This window comes from Pseudophryne corroboree, chromosome 2 (genome assembly GCF_028390025.1).
Source record: "Pseudophryne corroboree isolate aPseCor3 chromosome 2, aPseCor3.hap2, whole genome shotgun sequence".
Taxonomy (NCBI): domain Eukaryota; kingdom Metazoa; phylum Chordata; class Amphibia; order Anura; family Myobatrachidae; genus Pseudophryne; species Pseudophryne corroboree.
In genome coordinates, this window is record NC_086445.1 from 246086686 (window position 1) to 246107329 (window position 20644).

A 20644-nucleotide genomic window follows, 5' to 3' on the forward strand; every position below is an offset into this window, starting at 1 on the left:
TATGTGACATCATGCAGCCACCTCGGCCCGCCCCTCAAAGGCCTCCGTTGTCTGGAACGCTGTTGGCACACCCCCTCCCGCCTCTGCCTGTCAATCAGGCAGAGGCGATCGCAGCCCTGAGACGATAGCATGTCACTGGGCTCCCGGGGTGTGCACGCGCAGGGCGCACTCCACAAAGTAATTCAGACTGCGATCGCTGCTGCCGTTGTCTGAAGTACCCCCTAGGCCCACAGAGACTGGTTGGAAGAATTTAAGAAAAGCTTTGTGCGCAGAGCCTGTATTGGATGCTCCCTATTTCAGGTGCCAAATTTGTGGCCCAAGACTAGTTAACCCTTGCAAAACTACAGCTACTTATTCAAAATGGTAAAATATGGTGTGTATGCCCACTTTGCCAGTGTATTTCATGCCAAAATAGCGTTGGGCCAGGCAAAATACAAGTGGGTCATATGCAAGTGACCACGCGCTGTTGATTTCAGGTGTCAAATTTGTGGTTTGAGACCAATTAACCCTGGCAAAAAAAATTCTGAATAAGAAGCTGGGGTAGATGCTAGAATCAAGTGGGCTAAGGGACCTTTTCCGTAAGGGGGAGGAGTTACGACACAAGGGGGAGGAGCTAGGCCAGCGGGATAGTTCCTCTACTATCCACGCCACCAACTATTACCTTTAGTAATCAGGTGGCGAGCGAAGCGGAGCGAGCCACCGAGCCCGAAGCGTGGCGAGCGTACTTTTCGGGTACCCTGTCCGCCCGTAGCTCCTCCCCCTGGTGACGTGTCTCCTCCCCTAGATACGTCAAAAGGTCCTTTCTCCCACTCCGAAATAGAATCAACCAAGAAGCTGGAGCTCGAATAAGAAGTGAATAAGAAGCAGGCTCAATAAGCTTACTTCAGCCTCATCATGCTCCCCCAGTATGTAGCATCACATGCACACAATAACAATGCTCCCCCTGTATACATCATATACACAGCCTCATACTCCCCCAGTATACATCACATGCACACAGCCCACATGCTCCCCCAGTATATAGCATCACATGCACGTAACCTCCATGCTCCCCCAGTATACATCACATGCACACAGTAACCATGCTCCCCCAATGTACATCAGATACACAGCCTCATAGTTCCCCACTATATATATATATATAGATATATATATAAAATCACTTGCACACAGCCCGCATGCTCCCCGCAGTTTATAGCAGCACACAGACAGCCTCCATGCTCCTCCAGACAGTACACGCAGCAGCAGCAATCACTGCTGGTAGGAGGGATTATTAGTGCGTCCTCCTGGCACGTTGTGCTGTGCGCTCCCGCCCCTGCCAGCGGCCAGTGCTGCGTGTTCCGCTTCAGTCTGACAGGAACTTGATTGCTGCAGTCACATGGTACACAGTGACATCACTCCTCCTTCGGTCACATGACTGTGATGTCAGCAAAGGTCCTTTAGGCCCCCGGAATCCGGCATCTCCCGTTCGGCCAGGCAGAGTTGGAGCGGTGACCAACCCGGTCAGGGACACGGCCGCTTCCTCCATTAGGTAATGTCCTACGGATGAGTGTGCAGTGTCTGCCTCTCTGTGACCGCCCAGTGCTGGTCCTTATGCAGGGCCCTGCCTTGTCTCTGCCCCTCCATGGACCTGACGCTGCATATGTGTGTGACCCATATCGTGTAGTACTACATGTATGCACATGGGAGGAGGGATCGTGTGTGTTATGTCTGCAGCTATATGTGCTGGGACACCCCTTCACTAGGCCTGACATGGTACATTATATGCGATGTCCTGAGCTGTCATAACGCTGCATGCAGTACCATGGGAGTAACCCACCCCCCAGTATACTATATATACACCACATCATTATACACTGCATGCAGTGGCATGGGAGACCCATTCCCCAATATACTGTATATACCACTTCCTTATACACTGCATGCAGTGGCATGGGAGAACCTCTCCTTGGTATACTATATATGCTAGAGTCTTATACAGTGCCATGGGAGACCCACTCCCCAGCAGTGGTGGCTCCAGATGCAGTCCAGTCCGAAATTCAAATAGGGGAGCCATATCAACTGCCAGTAAGTCCCGGCTGGCAATGTTTGGGGTGGCAGTTGGTGTGGCTCCCCTATTTGAATTTTGGACTGGGCTGCAGCCGCACACCTGGTGCTGCTCCGCAGTATATCATCTAGCCTACCACTGCCAACATTATTGAACAGTACTATTGAATGCTGTATGCTTCATCGTGTCCCCTTGCAGCCCTTAGCTGCTAGCTTCATTCCTACTTGATAGCTATCTATAAACTCAATATCTTCTGTATTTCATGACTAATTTAGTGTTGCTTTTCACCTTTAAAATGTATATACGTATATCATCAAATATTTAAACTCCTGTTGAGTGTTTTCTCTTCAGTGTTGCTGTCCTCTAACTAATGTACAGTATGTGCACTCCTACAATGTGCACAAAATCCTGCGTAAGATGTAATGTATTGTTCATGCTCAATTCATCATGGCGCTCCTCAGCATCTCTCATTTTATGTTCACTCTGCAGCTAGATCCGTACCTCTATTATTTGTTGTGCTGCTCAAAGGCCCTCACTGGCTAAAGTACAGTAATTAGGCAGAGAAGCAGCTACTTATTTTTATGGGTCATATGCTGCAAAAACTTCAGGTTATGGCTGCATCTGTAATTAGGCATGCTACTGTTCCATTTCTGAGAGAAACGTGTTCGTTTATTAGTGTGTGTGTGTATATATAATATATACCAAATAGGCGGCACTCACGACGGCTTTGAATAATCACACGGACCCCAACAGTTTGATCAACATTTCAATCTTGTTTTCAGATCTTTGTCAGGACAAAGGTAAGTAAAACGATCCTGCCTTAAATACATACACCAAGTGAAGACGCGCCCCGTCACAGACGCTGCCTAAGTGACGGCAAAATTAACATGTGAAAACCATCACCACATTTAAACACATAAGGTGGTAAAAAAAAAAGAGATCAGTAGTAGCAGTAAATATAGGATACATACAGATGTAGCCACCTTTATCTTGACTGGCTGAGGCATTTGTCCCGATCGAGCATACGCAGTGTACTGGGGCGTAGGGAGGCACGCCTAGTCACAGACAGGCGTACCTAATCGCACAGAGGCAGACAGAGCATTTGGCGTTACCTTTACGTGCAATACCTGCGATCATCCACTAGATGTCGCTTTTTACAATCACCACTGCGCATGCGTGTGGTCTCCCGAGAAATAGAATACTTAAATATATAGTAAGGACTACTTTACTAAGGCATCTCATTGCGCTGCATACAGTAAATACTCATTACGCTGCATTATTTAATACAGTAAATACTCATTACGCTGCATTATTTTTATACAGTATATACAGTACAGACGCAAATAGTACAGCATACAGTATATGATCCATCTACAGTACTTTATGAATATGTGAGCGTCCAAGTCCCGCAGACAAAACATAAAACCAGTAGTGTACACTGTCGCAAATGGACGTGTTAGAAGTTCACTATTGCCTCTTGAGATTAGGAATTTTGTACAGTATGTTAACGTCCTAATCCCATAACCATTACAGCATAATCAAAACCAATGGATTTATTCATCTGTCTGCGGCGAAGTGGTGAAGTGTTCTGCTTCCTATACTCAGAGTCCTGGGTTCGATTCCTAAAGTACGACTGCATGTTAGTTTTTTCCAGACACTTTATTATTATTTTTATTCACATAAACCAGGGCAAAGCTGCAGGAGCGGTTCTACTGTTAAGGTTCTATGCACCGTACAGTACACATACAATTCATTAGCAGGGCAGACTCAATAGAAATGGCTACCACCTTTGACTCCTTGCCCCACGGAGGCCCTAGGCTACAGAGCAAGTAACAGTCCAGATTTTGCAGGCTATGGGGCAATGCTGAAGGAGCGTCACAATCCCCTAGATAAAATACACAGGAGCGATGGGAATAAGCGAGGTCTATGCACATTACGGTACACTGGACTCGATCGCATAGCACACTGGCAAAATGGCCGCCGCCCCTGAACCCCCACCATGTGGCAAGCAGCGCTCGGATATGGAGTGAGAGATGGCATAAGTTTTGCAGGCTACGGGGCAATGCTGAAGGAGCGTCACAATCCCCTAGCCAAAATACACAGGGGTGATAGAGATAAGCAAGGTCTATGCACATTACGTTACACCGGGCTCGATCGCATAGCAAACACAAGTTTTACATAAAGCAGGGCAAAGCTGCAGAAGAGTTTCTACTGTCAAGGTTCTATGCACCGTACGGTCCACATACAATTCTATAGCAGGGCAGACTCAATTGAAATGGCTACCGCCTGTGACTCCTAGCTCCATGGAGGCACTTGGCTATGGAGCAAGTAACAGCACAGATTTTGCAGGCTACGGGGCAATGCTGAAGGAGCGCCCGAATCCCCTAGCTAAAATACACAGGGGCGATGGGGATAAGTGAGGTCTGTGCACATAGAACATAGAGTACAGAGATACTAAGGATGGTAATTTGGCATCCAGGAACTTAGGGAGGAGCTTTTATCTCTCTATTATACTTAGAAAGATTACAATGGAGAGAGATAAACGCTCCTCCCTAAGTTCCTGGATGCCAAATCACTGTACTTCGTATCTCTGTACAATATGTTCTACTAGTGTACTAATTAGCACGAACAGCTTGTAACGTACAGTGGCAAGTTTAACCTTTCTATGTATAATATAGAGAGATAAAAGCTCCTCCCTAAGTTCCTTGTTGCCAAATCACCGTCCTTAGTATCTCTGTATAGTATTTTCTATTAGGGTACTAATTAGCACGAACAGCTAATTAGTACCCTAATAGAACATACTGTACAGAGGTACTAAGTACGGTGATTTGGCATCCAGGAACTTACTGAGGAGCTTTTATCTCTCTATATTATACATAGAAAGGTTAAACTTGCCACTGTACGTTACAAGCTGTTCGTGCTAATTAGTACTGTAATGGAACATACTGTACAGAGATACTAAGTACGGTGATTTGGCATCCAGTTAAAAGCTGTTCGTGCTAATTAGTACACTAGTAGAACATACTTTACAGAGATACTAAGGACGGTGATTTGGCATCTAGGAACTTAGGGAGGAGCTTTTATCTCTCCATTATACATAGAAAGATTAAACTTGCCACTGTACGTTACAAGCTGTTCATGCTAATTAGTACACTAGAAGAACATACTGGGGACTCGGACTCATACAGTACTTGCATTTCAAAAGCACGGTATTTTCCACCGCCTCCCGCTAGCCAATCGCCCTTCCCCCCCCCTGGGAGCCTGCACAGGTCATGCAGTAGACAGGGAGGGAGTTATTCACATAAACCAGGGCAAAGCTGCAGGAGCGGTTGTACTGTTAAGGTTCTATGCACGATACGGTACACATACAGGGGGTAATTCCAAGTTGATCGCAGCAGGAATTTTTTTTTAGCAGTTGGGCAAAACCATGTGCACTGCAGGGGAGGCAGATTTAACATGTGCAGAGAGAGTTAGATTTGGGTGTGGTGTGTTCAATCTGCAATCTAATTTGCAGTGTAAGAATAAAGCAGCCAGTATTTACCCTGCACAGAAACAAAATAACCCACCCAAATCTAACTCTCTCTGCACATGTTATATCTGCCCCCCCCCCCCCCGCAGTGCACATGGTTTTGCACAATTGCTAACAAACTTGCTGCTGCGATCAACTCAGAATTACCCCCACAATTCTGTAGCAGGGCAGACTCAATTGAAATGGCTACCACCTGTGGCTCCTTGCCCCATGGAGGCCCTCTGCTATGGAGCAAGTAACTGCATAGATTTTGTAGGTCACGGGGCAATGCTGAAGGAGCGTCAGAATCCCCTAGCTAAAATACACAGGGTCGATAGGGATAAGCGAGGTCTATGCACTTAACGATACCCCAGTCCCCATCGCATCACAAAGTGACAAAATGTCCAAGGCACATGAACATCCGCCTTGTGTCAGCACTCCGCTATGGAGCGAGTGACGGCATAGGTTTTACAGGCTATGAAGCAGTGCTGAAGGAGCGTCAGAATCCCCTAGCTAAAAAAACACAGGGGCGATAGGGTTAAGTGAGGTCTATGCACATAATGCTACAAGGTGGGGGTTCATGTGCCTCGGACATTTTGTCACTTTGTGATGCGATGGGGTGGGGTGTATCGTTATGTGCATAGACCTCGCTTATCCCTATCGACCCTGTGTATTTTAGCTAGGGGATTCTGACGCTCCTTCAACATTGGCCCGTTCTTTGAACACGGTATTTTCCACTGCCTCGCCCTACCCCCATCCCACTTTCCCCTTCCTCCCTGGGAGCCTGCACAGTTCATGCAGTAGGGAGTTCCGATCAGGTTACAAGACAAGATTTATGTGCACCCATTGAATGTATAACAAAGAAAAAAAATTATAATAAAGTGAATGTCACGGGAACTCGGACGCTCATACTGTACATGTATTTCAAAAGTACGTTGTTTATGCATTGTACATACTTCCTTTTACAAAATTAGTTGCGTCTCCATACACAATCTTGTGTCTGCATACACAAGTGTTTTAACATGTTCATTTGTGTCTGTATAAACTATTTATTTATATTGAGAACTCTCACCGTCTGACCATTGGTCACCATCTATTAACATTACAGTCGTCACTGTCCATTTGCCAGAGCTGTAGATCAATCCGCCGCTATACGATCGAAAGTACTGGATTAGTGGAGCATTAGCCACCCAGTGGTGGGGATGTGTAATGCATGCTGAGTATCTAGAATCGCCTCAACGCGCCTGCCTGTGATTAAACTCAGCAAGCTAAGCTATTGCCTTAGCGTGACTAAACGTCCGTCTAGGCGGAGAATCGGTCAAGATAAAGGTGTCTACATCTGTATCACATTATACATAGAGAACTATGAGATTGTTACAAGTAACAAAGTTATCACGTAACAAACTAATTGTAACATCTGCAAATTACACCAGCCACTTTGGAAGCTGCATTCTTTTCTAAAACCCTCTCGAGAGACTGAGTAAACAGAACATTAATTAAGAAACTTAATCACAGAATATTGACATAATACAAAATTACTGAGATTTCATACTGCTAACATTATAATATTCTGTGATATAACAGCATAGTGATTATATATAAGTCCAGCTTTACATGATCCGCCATTTAGGTAATAGAAATATATATTTATTTAAGCCCTTGCAACATAATGATTTGTAAGAATACCTGTAAACCTGAATTCTCATTAAGCCTCTTTGGGGAAAGGGTGATAAGTTTAAAAATCCATTCAGCTTCCCTTTGCAGCAACAGACGCGAACTATCCCCCCCCTATCCTCCCCCTCGTGGTCTTGCTGTATTCAGGTTTACAGGTATTCTTATAAATCATTATGTTGCTAGGGCTTAATTATGAAACATGAGCCGTTTCTGAGAGGGTGTAAGGGTATCCTATTAGCTATGTGGTTGTGCATGGTCAGCGTGTTAAATTATTATGATGGAATATTTTGTAGCCATGATTTATCTAGTGGTTTAATAATAATAATAATATATATTATTTGATGTGATCAAGTATTAACTTTTTTTTTTTTCCCCAATAAATTTTTATTGATTTATAACAGAGTAACAGAATATAGGAGACAGCATACATCTTTTGACTGGTATTACAGGGAAGTACAATCCAATGAATGCGAGCAATGACAGATAAACATAGTCGTTACGGCCGTTAATATAAGCTCAATGTCTGGATGGATGTAACAAAACCCCAGTCAAATCAGAGATCGCTAAATAATAAGCTGTCTAAACAAAGCATTTCGCAACATAAGAACAAAGTATTAACTTTTTAAGTAGAAGAATACTTATTTGTTGAGAATAGTTTCCATTATTTGTTTCATACAATGGACAAGTTTCTATGTATATGGAAGATTATTCTTTGCAGACAGGTAAGTAAGGTTTATTATACCCCTCTCACATTGCACATATAAGCCGGCATATTGCCGGGTCGAGGTGCGGTGTGGAAGGAGTATGTTAGAATTTCCCAGGTTGACTGACCCGTGACCCGGTATTTCAACCTGGGAACAAAGCAGGGTTATTCCCGGGTTGAAGTGCAGTGTCAACGGGTTGCCGGATCGATGCGACCCAGGACCCGTTCACTCTGTTGGGAGAGGCGGTGCTTGGTGGTGATCTGATCTCCAGGTGCCACCTCCGCGCACACCACCAACCCGGCAATATGCCGCCTGTCTGAAAGGGGTATTAAGTGGGTCACACCCGGGAAGGACCCGTGTCAACTCCTGGGTGCGACCCGCTTTTGCGACGTGAAAGCACTATTAGTTGTAGAGGAATTGTGATCTGGGGTGTCACTAGAATGCTGTGGGCCACATAGCAGTATATTGAATTGGCCACCGATGCTTCTAGAGACACCTCTGTCTGCAGCGCTCTGTAGGAGTGGGGGGGTGCTCAGGGGATCTGCTTACATTTTAAAATAATTATTGCAGTTAGAAGCAACTTGGCAAAGGCACTTTAACCAAGGAGTAAAATACATCTGTGTGACAGCGCTCTTATACTGGGTACACACTTGGTGATATGTACCCAATATATTGTCCAATCCGGCGCATTGTACAATATATCGTTTACATCGTCCGATGTGTATTCACTATATCATTAATAATGCGCGCTCCTGCGGGTCATTAACGAAGTACAATACCTTTAGTTTTCACCTTGAAATCTAAAGAGATTGTGCGAGACGGCATGCACCTTATGTGGGTGCATGCCGTCACTGACGAGAAGCAAACAATATTGTTCCGTGTGTATGAACGGTATAGTTTGCGTGGAGGTGGGGTTCTTGTACGATGTCTAATCTGATGTGACATCAGCAAGTGTGTATCCAGCCGCAGAGGATGGGTGAAACCTCAATGACTGTCTTAAACACTGATTAGTTACTGTTCCCTTCACATCAGCACTGATACCTTCATAACGTCCAGTGACAAAATGACACGACTGAAACTCATATAATGAATCCCGTGTGGTTCTTCAGTTATCAACAACATAAGCAAAACATGCTACAGATATGTCTTCATACACCTAGAGGTAAATGAGGGCACTATTTACTAAGCCTTGGCTAGAGATAAAGTACCAGCCAACCAGCCCTTAACTGTCATTTTTCAAACCCAGCCTGGGACATGACAGGAGCTGATTGGCTGGTACTTTATCTCCATCCAAGGCTTAGTAAATAAACCCCTTAGGGGTATATTTACTAAGCCTTGGATGGAGATAAAGGGCCTGATTCAGACCTGATCGCTGCTGTGCGATCAAAATGTATATGCACCGCAGTGCGCAAGCGTGTCGGCCAACAACGGGCATCGCCGGTCTGTGACAGGCTTGTGCGAAAATTCCACTCGCACAGGCGTCCGCAAGGTGTTGCACAGGAAGAGGCTGTTTGTGGATGGTAACTGACCGTTTACTGGGAGTGTCCAAAAAAAACGCAGGTGGGCTGCACAGAGACTGCACACAATGGATTTTTGCAGCTTGGGGTAAACATGGGATCGCACACTTGCACGGCAAATTTACACCCCCCCCCCCTGGGGTTGGCGACTATCTGAACGCAGAACAGCAAAGTTAGCAGCCCAGTGATCAGGTCTGAATCACCCCCAAAGCACCAGCCAACCAGCTCCTAACTGCCATTTTTTAAACCTAGCCTGTGACATGACAGGAGCTGATTGGCTGGTACTTTATCTACATCCAAGGCTTAGTAAATAGACCCCCTAGTCAGATGCTGTGAGCAGCCTGCTGATCTGATAACTGCATCATTTTCTCATGGTAACTTCTGTACTTTGTATTTTATTGCTGTTTTGTGCACAGCATACGTGATGCCATATGTTTTATGTGTTGATAAGTAATTCTTCTTTGTGCAGTGCTGCAGAATATTGTGGGCTTTATAAACAATGACCATATTTTTATTTTTTACACTATAGCAGTGTTCCTTTCTATTTGTAACACTGATACAGTGTAGAAAATATTCCGTCACCTAAAATATATCCATATGTGTTCATTGATTAGTGGTAGAAATGCTTGTGGCGCACATTGCAAATTCAGGTGGCAGTAGGGATCACTGATAGAATCAGGATTGATTATTCATGCTGCCTATTCAGTGGGATGAGTGTTAGTGTATGATTGTGTGTTTCAGCTGACAAAGTGGCTTTCATGTTGTGCCTGGGAACTACATACTAGTAACTGGAACCAGTTGATGTGCCAGAATAAAAGTCTGGAGTAGTTTGATAGTAAACAAAGTTTAGTGGAAGTTGCTAATCCATCTGAAAGCATGCATCCATATGCAGAACAGATGATAATACATATTTTTCAAAATAAACTTTACAAAAGCCCAGTACACACTAGCCGAGCCCCCGCCGACGCTGATGCCGATATTGGCAGCGGCGGGGACTTGGCGAGGTGCCGGCATACACACTTGCCGATGCCAGCGGGGAAGGGAGTGATTACGAGGGGGGGGGGGGACAACAGCATGGCTGTCGTTATCGAGGACCTCCCTCATCTGTACATGTTCAGACGGCGGAGGGGGTCGTTAACGATGTGCGGGAGCGCGCGTCGTTAACGACATTGAGTGTACACACTGGATGAGATTGTAAAAGATCTCGTTAAGACTTCTCCCTTCTGAGCGAGAGCTTCTACTTTCTCGTCTAGTGTGTATGAGGCTTTAGGAGTATTGTCAAACCTATCAGTGAAGAGAATTTTTGCTGTTATAGTTATAGGGTGTTACAAGGGTTCCATAACGCTGATGAAAGGGGATAAATTATTCAACACATTTTTAGAAGTACATAAGACCGTTATAGACCAACTAGCAGAAGTACCCGGCGTTGCCCAAGTTTACATTTTCCAATTATTAAGTTATCAATGAGTAGGATGTGTGTATATATGGCCCTGGCCCGCAAGGGTTGGATTTTTTCTACTTGTATTTGATGTTGGATAATGAAGAGTGTGTAACTGTCAATTTCTATTTTCCCCTGACTCTCGATAATCACGCTCCTAGTCTGCCACCTCTGCATTGCATTAAGCTGCCCTTATCTTTGTCTAGTCACTAACCTTATGTGAGTAGCTTTTCTGTGATATCGCCGACTGCTGGTGAGCTGTGTGTTGCCAGGGCTCTGGTGGACTATGAGACAGGGCAGCAGCAATGTCCTGGTATAGGCAGTTGTTTCATTATGACATCACAGCATGACCTCACAGACACACAAACAGACCAATGCATTTCTATCTGCAATTTCATAACTGGGGCAAGGGGTGGGGGTTTTTCACTTGAAACCATGCCAGTATTTTGAGGTGGATAATGAAGGGTATGTGTAAAGTGCCCATACATCAGCAATCAGTTGGGTCAATCTGACATTTTGCAGATTGTGTCAAATAAATCTGCAATGTATGGGGTTCACAGATCGAGGTGTTCAATTGGGACTGTAGATTGCTAGTGCATGGGTACAATCAGCAGATCTGCAGACCGTTTCTAGTAAACTGATGAGTCTTTCAAGATTGGCAGATCTGTTTAACTGAAAATGATCTGCAAATCACTGACCAATATCTGTAATGTATGGGCAAGTCAGATTGATTGGGGGAACAATAAATCTGGGGGGGGGGGGGAAATCCAAGGATCTGTGAAACAATATATTGTGATTGCTGATGTATGGGCCCCTTGCCAAATTTGTTCCAGATCCATCAAAACATGTAGGAGCCTATGAAGAACAAATAAATATACATACTTTGACTTTTATGTACAGTGTATAGATTTATAAGTGCATAAATTGAATCTACAATTTCCATAAATGTATGGAGACGATAGAAGAGCATGCCCTGTTAGCAAGAGCTTACATTCTAGTGGCAATGTACGATGAAAAGAAGGTTGCAGTAATCTCAGTGAGACATAAGGGTGTGTATTAGAGTTTTGGTAGGTTATACAGTTAGGTGGAGATGTTACAGAAGTGGAAGTGGCAAAATTTGGGTTAGGGACAATGTGCAGGTCAAAGAAATAGCGTAAGCTTTCACGAGAAGGACCCTCTTCCCTCATGTGCCTATATGCCTCTTGCGTAACCTATCTTCTTTTCAATACTACCTTTGATGACACCAAATCCCTCAGTTCTCTGCCGCCATGATACTTATTTCAGCACTGTTTACTGACGCAGCTATGTTAATATACCCTATACCTGTCCTATATTGTATTAAACTGTCAGTCGCTGTCTTCATGATTTGTTTACTCTGTAATTGGGTGCTGCGGATCCTATGTGGCGCCATATAAATAAAGGTTCATTATAATAATATAAACATAGAATTTGACAACAGAAAACACCCACTTGCACCATTTAGTCTTCCCTAAACACGTGTTTACACACACACACACACACACACACACACACACACACACACGGGATAATTTTTGTTGGGAGCCAATTAACCTTCCAGTATATTTTTGGATTGCGGGAGGAAACCGGAGTACCCCCAAACAAATATGGGAAGAATATGTAATTCACAAAGTTAGAGCCAAGGTGGGAATTGAACCCATGACCTCAGTGCTGTGAGGCAGTAATGATCACACCATCTGTACTGCCAGAAACTTGGATGACACCCAGGCAGCATACTTCAGGTGCAGAAAGATGAGTAAAATCAATGGGAAAGGGAGGAAGTTGGGTAGAGAGAATCCATTGGCAGATGGAAGTATTTGGTGGTGTTTAGGTCACATGCTTTCAGGAAAACATGCTTCCTCTGGAATAGAGGAGAATTGTATGTGTATAAATGGCACGTCTTACTAATTATGTTTTTTTCCCTCGATGTGCAGTATTATGTTTTATTAATTTTGCACAGAGTACAAGCTTAACATTTCAGATTCAATCACATGGATGCAGTGTGTTTCCTTAGATCAGAGATTTTCAACCTTGTACAACTCGCGGCACACTGAACTACATTTAAATATTGCCAAGGCACACTCAAATATAATGGTGATGCATGGTGCAGTTGTGTGTCCTAGGATGTCATGTCGCAGCTTCTCCATGGGTAATGCCTGAGCCACATCTGAGAAAGCCAGAAGAGTCCTACACTGCCCGGGCCCAAAATTAGAACTGGCTCTGTAACCACTAAACCAACAGTATTGATTGTTCCAGGGCCTAGGTAGTGGCAAAACACTGACGGACCTGGCTCTGCTTCTATGACGGCACACCTGGAGACTGCTCAGGGCACACTAATGTGCCACGGCACACTGGTTTAAAAACACTGCCTTAGATATCAACATATGGGAGTGCAGATTTGGATTAGTCAGTGCATCATTGTGTGGTAAACCCTGGTGTAACATACAGTATGACACTGTTATTTTTTTTATAATGAGGTTAACCACACCATTTAAAAATAACTTGGCAGCATGCTACGTTTACAGTGGTGCTGATATACTAAATTGTACTATGATGAAATAAAATAATGCGCCTCCTTATTAAGGGTAATAATACACAGAGTGCTAATATGTCAGCGTCCCTGTCAATCCCTTTTGGTTCGTAATAGTCAGTTTAGCCCTGGTTGAAAGTGATTACATGATACACTGAGCATCATTTTGTTGACATGTCAGGAAGAGCACAAAGGGAAGCACATCTCTTTCCTGTGCAAAAAAATGTTCTCGAGTGTGTGAGGCTGCCCCTCGTATGTCTGGTCTCATTTACACAAACTGACAAGAGGCAATTCAGTTGTTTCTACACCTAATCCTCCCTCCCCCCCCCCCCCCCCCCCCTTTCCAGTCCTGTCACTTTAGTTGTGAAGATATTGAATTGATTGTGCAGCGGGTGCAAGTAACTGGGTGCCCAATACTGTTCATGCATGTCACACCCAAACAGACCAGGTTTAAACTTGTAAAGTTAGAAAATATAGTGGTTACTCTTAGTTACTCTTAGGCCTGCGTACACTCTGTGAAGGGCCTATATGCCAACAGGGGTTTTCCCCCATTAACCCTAAATTGTGGAAGCGTGGCACACAGATGGCGCTACTCTGTTGTCAGCAACAATGATGGGTGAGTATTTTAACAGGACTATGTGAATTAACAAGACAGTGTTTATACAGTAAATATAATAATAATAATCATTTTATTTATATAGCGCTCTTTCTCCAATAGGACTCAAGGCGCTTAACAGATACATAGGGGTATATGCAATTGCGGTCTAATTCCCGAAATTGTCGAAAAACGGGACTTTTTCGCCCAAAAAAAAAAATCGACAATGCAATTCAGTACTTTACGTAAAAAAAAACGGACTTTCAAAATTCGACTTTTTGAAATTCGACATTTGTCAAATTCGACATTTCTGCAATGGTACAAATGCAGCAATTCGCCAAAAGTATATTCAATTGAAGTTTGGAAATTCGACAACAGTGCTTTTAGTCAGTAAATTCGTCATTTTCAATCCGCCACACTTTGGTGGGGGAATCGAATAAAAAAAATTTAAAACATGTTTTTTTTTGGTGTTTTTTTTATTGGTAATAGCATATCTATTTATATTAGAAGGGATTAGGTACTTAGTTTGTCTATTTTGGAGGCACAAGTATTATTTATATATTTTTAAAAATATCTATTTTTTTTTTTTTTAAATGGAATGGTAAAATCACGAAAAAAAATGGCGTGGGGACCCCCTCCAAAGCATAACCAGCCTCGGGCTCTTCGAGCCGGTCCTGGTTCTAAAAATCCGGGGGGGGAAATGACAGGGGATCCCCCGTATTTTTAAAACCAGCACCGGGCTCTGCGCCTGGTGCAAAAAATACGGGGAACAAAAAGAGTAGGGGTCCCCCGTATTTTACACCAGCATCGGGCTCCACTAGCTGGACAGATAATGCCACAGCCGGGGGTCACTTTTATACAGCGCCCTGCGGCCGTGGCATTAAATATCCAACTAGTCACCCCAGGCCGGGGTACCCTGGGGGAGTGGAGAACCCTTCAATCAAGGGGTCCCCCCCCAGCCACCCAAGGGCCAGGGGTGAAGCCCGAGGCTGTCCCCCCCCCCCCATCCAAGGGCTGCGGATGGGGGGCTGATAGCCTTGGGAAATTTGAAAGAATATTGTTTTTTTCCAGTAGTACTACAAGTCCCAGCAAGCCTCCCCCGCAAGCTGGTACTTGGAGAACCACAAGTACCAGCATGCGGGAGAAAAAAGGGCCCGCTGGTACCTGTAGTTCTACTGGGGGGGAAAATACCCAAATAAAAACAGGACACGCACACCTTAAAAGTACAACTTTATTTCACACCTGCCGACACACACATACTTACCTATGTTGACACGACGTTCGGTCCACTTGTCCAAGTAGAATCCGGGGTACCTGTGAATAAAATTATACTCACCTCAATCCAGTGTCCAGGTTATAATCCACGTACTTGGCAAAACAACAAAACGGCAACCCGGACCAAACGGACTGAAAGGGGTCCCATGTTTACACATGGGACCCCTTTCCACGAATGCCGGGACCCCACGTGACTGCTGTCACAGAAGGTCCCTTCAGCCAATCAGGAAGCGCTACTTCGTGGCACTCTCCTGATTGGCTGTATGCGCGTCTGCTGGCAGACAGCGCATCGCACAGCTCCCTCCATTAGTTTCAATGGTGGGAACTTTGCGGGTAGCGGTGGGGTTACACCGCTGACGCAAAGTTCCCACCATTGAATATAATGGAGAGGCTTTGCGATGCGCTGTCTGACAGCAGACGCGCATACAGCCAATCAGGAGAGTGCCACGAAGTCCCAGCAAGCCTCCCCTGCAAGCTGGTACTTGGAGAACCACAAGTACCAGCATGCGGGAGAAAAACGGGCCCGCTGGTACCTGTAGTTCTACTGGGGGGGGGGGGGGGGGAAATACGGGGGACTCCTACTCTTTTTTTTATTGAATATGGTCAATTTCGGCACCCACTTGCCGAAATTAGACGGTCGAATTGTGTCGAATTAAAAAACGGCCGAAAAATTGACGCGATTCGCCGCTAATTGCATATACCCCATAGCATAATTTAGTACAGAAAATAATGAAGTACATTTTCATAAAATACAGAAGCATGAAGATACTAAAAGGGACACTATGGAAATGCTTGAGTAAACAGGAAAGTCTTGAGTCTACTTTTGAAGGATTCTATAGTTGGGGCCTCTCGCACTGTGCGGGGAAGTGAGTTCCATAGAGTCGGAGCCGCATGACTAAAAGCTCGACCCCCAGATGAATTACAGGAGATTCTAGGTACTGCTAAAAGTCCTTCATCTACAGATCGCAGTTATCGAGTGGTGCAGTATGGGGTCAGAAGCTGTTTTAGGTACCTTGGGCCCTGGTCATGTAATGCTTTGAAACTCAGTAAGCCAATCTTAAAGATGATTCGCCATCTTACAGGCAGCCAGTGAAGGGAGTAGAGGATGGGTGTTATGTGGCTAAAAAGGGGCTGGTTGATTAACAGCCTGGCAACTGTGTTTTGCACCAGCTGTAAGCGTTGCAATTCTTTTGCTGGGAGACCAAGGTAGAGGGCATTACAGTAGTCTAATCGAGATGATACAAATGCATGTATGACTTTTGGCATATCATCTGAGGGAATTAAGTGCTTGATTCTGGCTATGTTCCTCAGGTGAAAGAATGAGGATTTGATTGTGGTTGATATCTGATGTTTAAGTGTCAAGCCACCATCCAGGGCAACGCCAAGATTCCGCACACGATCACTGGTCTGTAATTCTGAATCCCCGAGTGTAAATCCAGTTGGTTGGCTATGCTGCAGTCTTGTCCTTTGATGTTGCGGTCGTATCCTAAGGACCTCTGTTTTATCCGGGTTCAGTCGCAGCTAACTGGCGCTCATCCACTCCTATAGCTCAGCTAGACAGCCATTTAGGGTTGCTATTGGGTTATCAGTGCCCGGAGCAAAGGACAAGTACAGTTGTGTATCATCTGCATAGCAGTGGTAGACCAGGCCATGGTGCCTGATTATTTTGCCCAATGGGAGCATGTATACTGCAAAAAGCATGGGGGATAATATAGAACCTTGTGGGACACCACATGGCAATGGCACTGGTGGTGATGAGTATAATCCAGACGATACCCTCTGTGACCTGCCTGTGAGAAATTATTTGAACCATTTTAGGACTGTGCCATCCAGACCACAGAAATGAATCAGTCGCTCAATCAGAAGCCCATGGTCCACGGTATCAAATGCTGCCGAGAGATCCAGAAGGATTAATATTGAACAGTCACCTCTGTCTCTTGCCATCAGAAGATCATTTAACACACACCAGGGCTGTTTCAGTGCTAGGTCTTCTCCTGAATCCTGATTGAAATGGATCATAAGATCATATAGAATGTATAAATGTAGATCATATAGAATGTATAAATCACACAACATATATAAAAGGTTGGAAATGGTTCAAAACATTCTGTAGTAATGATTAATTAGAACATGCATTACTCGCAATAAAATTAATAATTAAAGCCCTTATTTATCAATGAGTGATAAATTTCACTGTGAGTGATAAATTGCACCAGCCAATCAGCTCCTAACTTCCATGTCACAGGCTTGGTTTGAAAAATGACAGGAGCGGATTGGCTGGTGCAATTTATCACTCACAGTGAAATTTATCACTCATTGATAAATAAGGGCATATGAATAAGAATGTCCCAGTGTTGTGCTGTTATCGCACTGTGGGCAAGGTGGTCACTGTTCCAATTCGCTGAACGATTTGTTTGATAAAAAACAATGGCATAAAGAATGTGCAAAAATATAAAATAGATTGAATTGACCCCTGACTGTGCGGTTAAAGGAATGGGAGTCCTACTGGAGTCAGGAGTAGGAGGTGTGCAGGTATTGAAGAATGCAGGGTATTCTGGACATACCCTGCATAGGCTCCCAGGTCTTATGTCCTCCTCCGGGTCAGGGATTCTCCTCATCAATCTTGCAGGTGGCAAAGGGTGCTGGACGCTGGCATACACGTTTCAATACTGCTATGGTCTCTCTTTCAAGGCTGGTAGCCTCCCTATGCCTTGGGGTCCTTATAAAGGGTGAGAAGTGATTGAATGGGCGGTAATTTGGGGTCCACCGGAAGTGACGTCCGCGGAAATGAACGATTTCTTATGTTTCCAAATCTATGTTTAAACGATAAAACTTCAGTCCGGCAGCTAAGCAATGCAGTAGTGAGGCTGGGTGAAGTGTTTATCCATATAGAGAGCGTTGAGGGACCTAAAGTAGGATCTGAACGGCCAGGGGTGCTTTTTCAGCCATTTTGGAATAGGGAAGGATATAATAACGTTTGCCGGGAGTGTCTTTGCTGCCATTTTAGATAAGGGTGTCGGTTGAGCATGGTATTCTTTGGTAGAATTGATGTATAAAAGTTGTTTTTGAAGTCCAAACTTCTATATCTGAATCTTATGGTGGAGATAGAAAAGAGGGTCTAAATATGACATTATAATACTATGTCCTGGATTATAGTAAAAGCAGAGCAGCCGGAAGTGCAGATTCCTCCATTTTGGAATAAGGAAATTCATGGTGCAGTTGATCAGAAGTGTCTTCTATATCGGAATCCCATCATGGTGAAGATGATATAATAGTAATCTATTTTACTATATCCTGGATTGGTGGTTTTGTCTTTTCATGGGATTTTAGTCAAATATCTTCTAGGGCATATGTTTTACTCAAATACTGATGTCAAATGGGAGTCTGAATTTTCTTCCATATTACCTCTATAAATAATATGTAACAAAATGAAGTAGTTTTGGTTATAGAACCAATGATAACAAGTAGCGAAGGTTTTATAAAATGGTCTCCTATTAGATGTAAAACTGTAGAGATACGATTTGTTTTTTTTATATAATATGATCTGGTTTGTAATGAGTAAGTGTGTTGTCTTTTCTGGAGTTTTTGTGTCTTGGAGAAACCATTTTATTTAAAAGTCTTGATTTAGGACAGTGGGGGTTAGCGTATGTAAATTAAAGATCATCCTCATCTCTGTTCTGGCTAGTATCTTTTCTTTATTACGATTTCTCCAATTCGGTTTGACGTGAGTCAGGTCAGTGAAATATTTGATTGAATTCAGAGAACAGTTGTGTTCTGTCCGGAAATGTTCCGATAGTTGCGTGTCGAAAAAACATTTTTTATCAGCAAAGGTGGGACAGAGGTGTCACCAATGATGAGACTTGAAGATGTATTTACTAAACCGACGGGTTTTCAAAACCATTAATTTTCGCCAATAGTGATAAATGCTAAAGGGTGTATTCAATTATAGTTGGAACTGCCGTCTTATCGGAAAGACGGCAGTTTCCGACTTTTTAAGTTTAATCGTGATTCGACCTAGTCAATGGGGCTGCCATTTTTCCGACAGGTCGGCAATTCCGACTTGTCGAGAAACACTGGGATCGGCGGATTCGCCGCGGATCCACGTGTTGTGCTGGATTTAGCGGCCAAATCCGACAGGTTTTATCCCCGTTTCCGAAAAATGTCAATCTGACTTTAAAAAAAGTCGGATTGACATTGTCGATAACGGCCAAAACCTGTTTGATTTGTCCGCAAATTGAATACTGCATTGTTGGATCCTTTCCGTCTGAAAGGATCCGACATGCATTAGATAGACCCTTAAGTCAGACTTGTCTTTGATAGAACTTGCTGCCAAGTTAATATAACCTTTGCCTCTACCAGATCCAACATCTGAAGTGCAATTTATATCCAGTATTTCTCTAGCATCCATAAGGGATATTGGGGACAGATTAGTACAATGGGGTGTAGACGGGTCCAAGGGAGCCAGTGCACTTTAAATTTCTTCCAACTGGGTGTGCTGGCTCCTCCCCTCTATGCCTCCTCCTTCAGCTCAGTTTAGAAAAAAGTGCCCTCAGGAGGGTTTGCACACTCTGCAAGCTCCAGAGTTTCCCCGGTTCACTGTTCAGCTGAAGCGCGGTTGAGGCGTACGGGTCCCTCCTGGGGGGGACCCGCTGTAGCCCCTGCGTGACACTAGCTAAAATACATTGTATCAAACATTTATGTGAAGCTACAAACATAGGGAGACATGGCCAGTATAAATATAAAACAGTAGCTCCGGCGCCATGGCGGGGGACTGAGCTACATGAGAGCGGGCTCAGCGGCATTTTGGCGCTTTCCTCTGCATAGCAGCAGCAGCCTCAACAGCTCCTCCATAACAGTCCCTGGATCACTGGTACCGGGTGTAGAGGGGGAGAGCCGCTATAGTGTGCACTAGTAACATCCCTCTGAGGGATTTTTCATAATACAGTCTCACTGTTGTCTACATATATAAAATGCTGACCGCCTCACTGGGGCTGTGCAGTGTTTGGTGCACTAGTGTCCTCTCTCCTGTGTCTCCTATCACATGCAATAGGACAGGCTTGTATTTTATTTCAGGCTGTGTTGTATGTGTATTGTACCTGTTTCTCTTACGTCCTAGAGGATGCTGGGGACTCCGTAAGGACCATGGGGTATAGACGGGCTCTGCAGGAGACATGGGCACTCTAAAGACTTTAGATGGGTATGCACTGGCTCCTCCCTCTATGCCCCTCCTCCAGACCTCAGTTAGATCCTGTGCCCAGAGGAGACTGGGTGCACTGCAGGGGAGCTCTACTGAGTTTCTCTGTAAAAGACTTTTGTTAGATTTTTTATTTTCAGGGAG

The 20644-nt window shown here is 44.3% G+C and overlaps 1 protein-coding gene across 1 annotated transcript in view; it reads left to right on the forward strand.

The window, feature by feature from the left end:
• Nucleotides 1-1327: 1327 nt before the first annotated feature.
• The window catches only part of RAB5B (RAB5B, member RAS oncogene family), a 96973-nt gene continuing 77656 nt past the window's right edge, over nucleotides 1328-20644 (forward strand). Inside the window, exon 1 of the mRNA XM_063952609.1 lies at nucleotides 1328-1531. The gene's annotated coding sequence lies outside the window, so the exon portion shown is untranslated. The remainder of the gene's footprint in view (nucleotides 1532-20644) is intronic.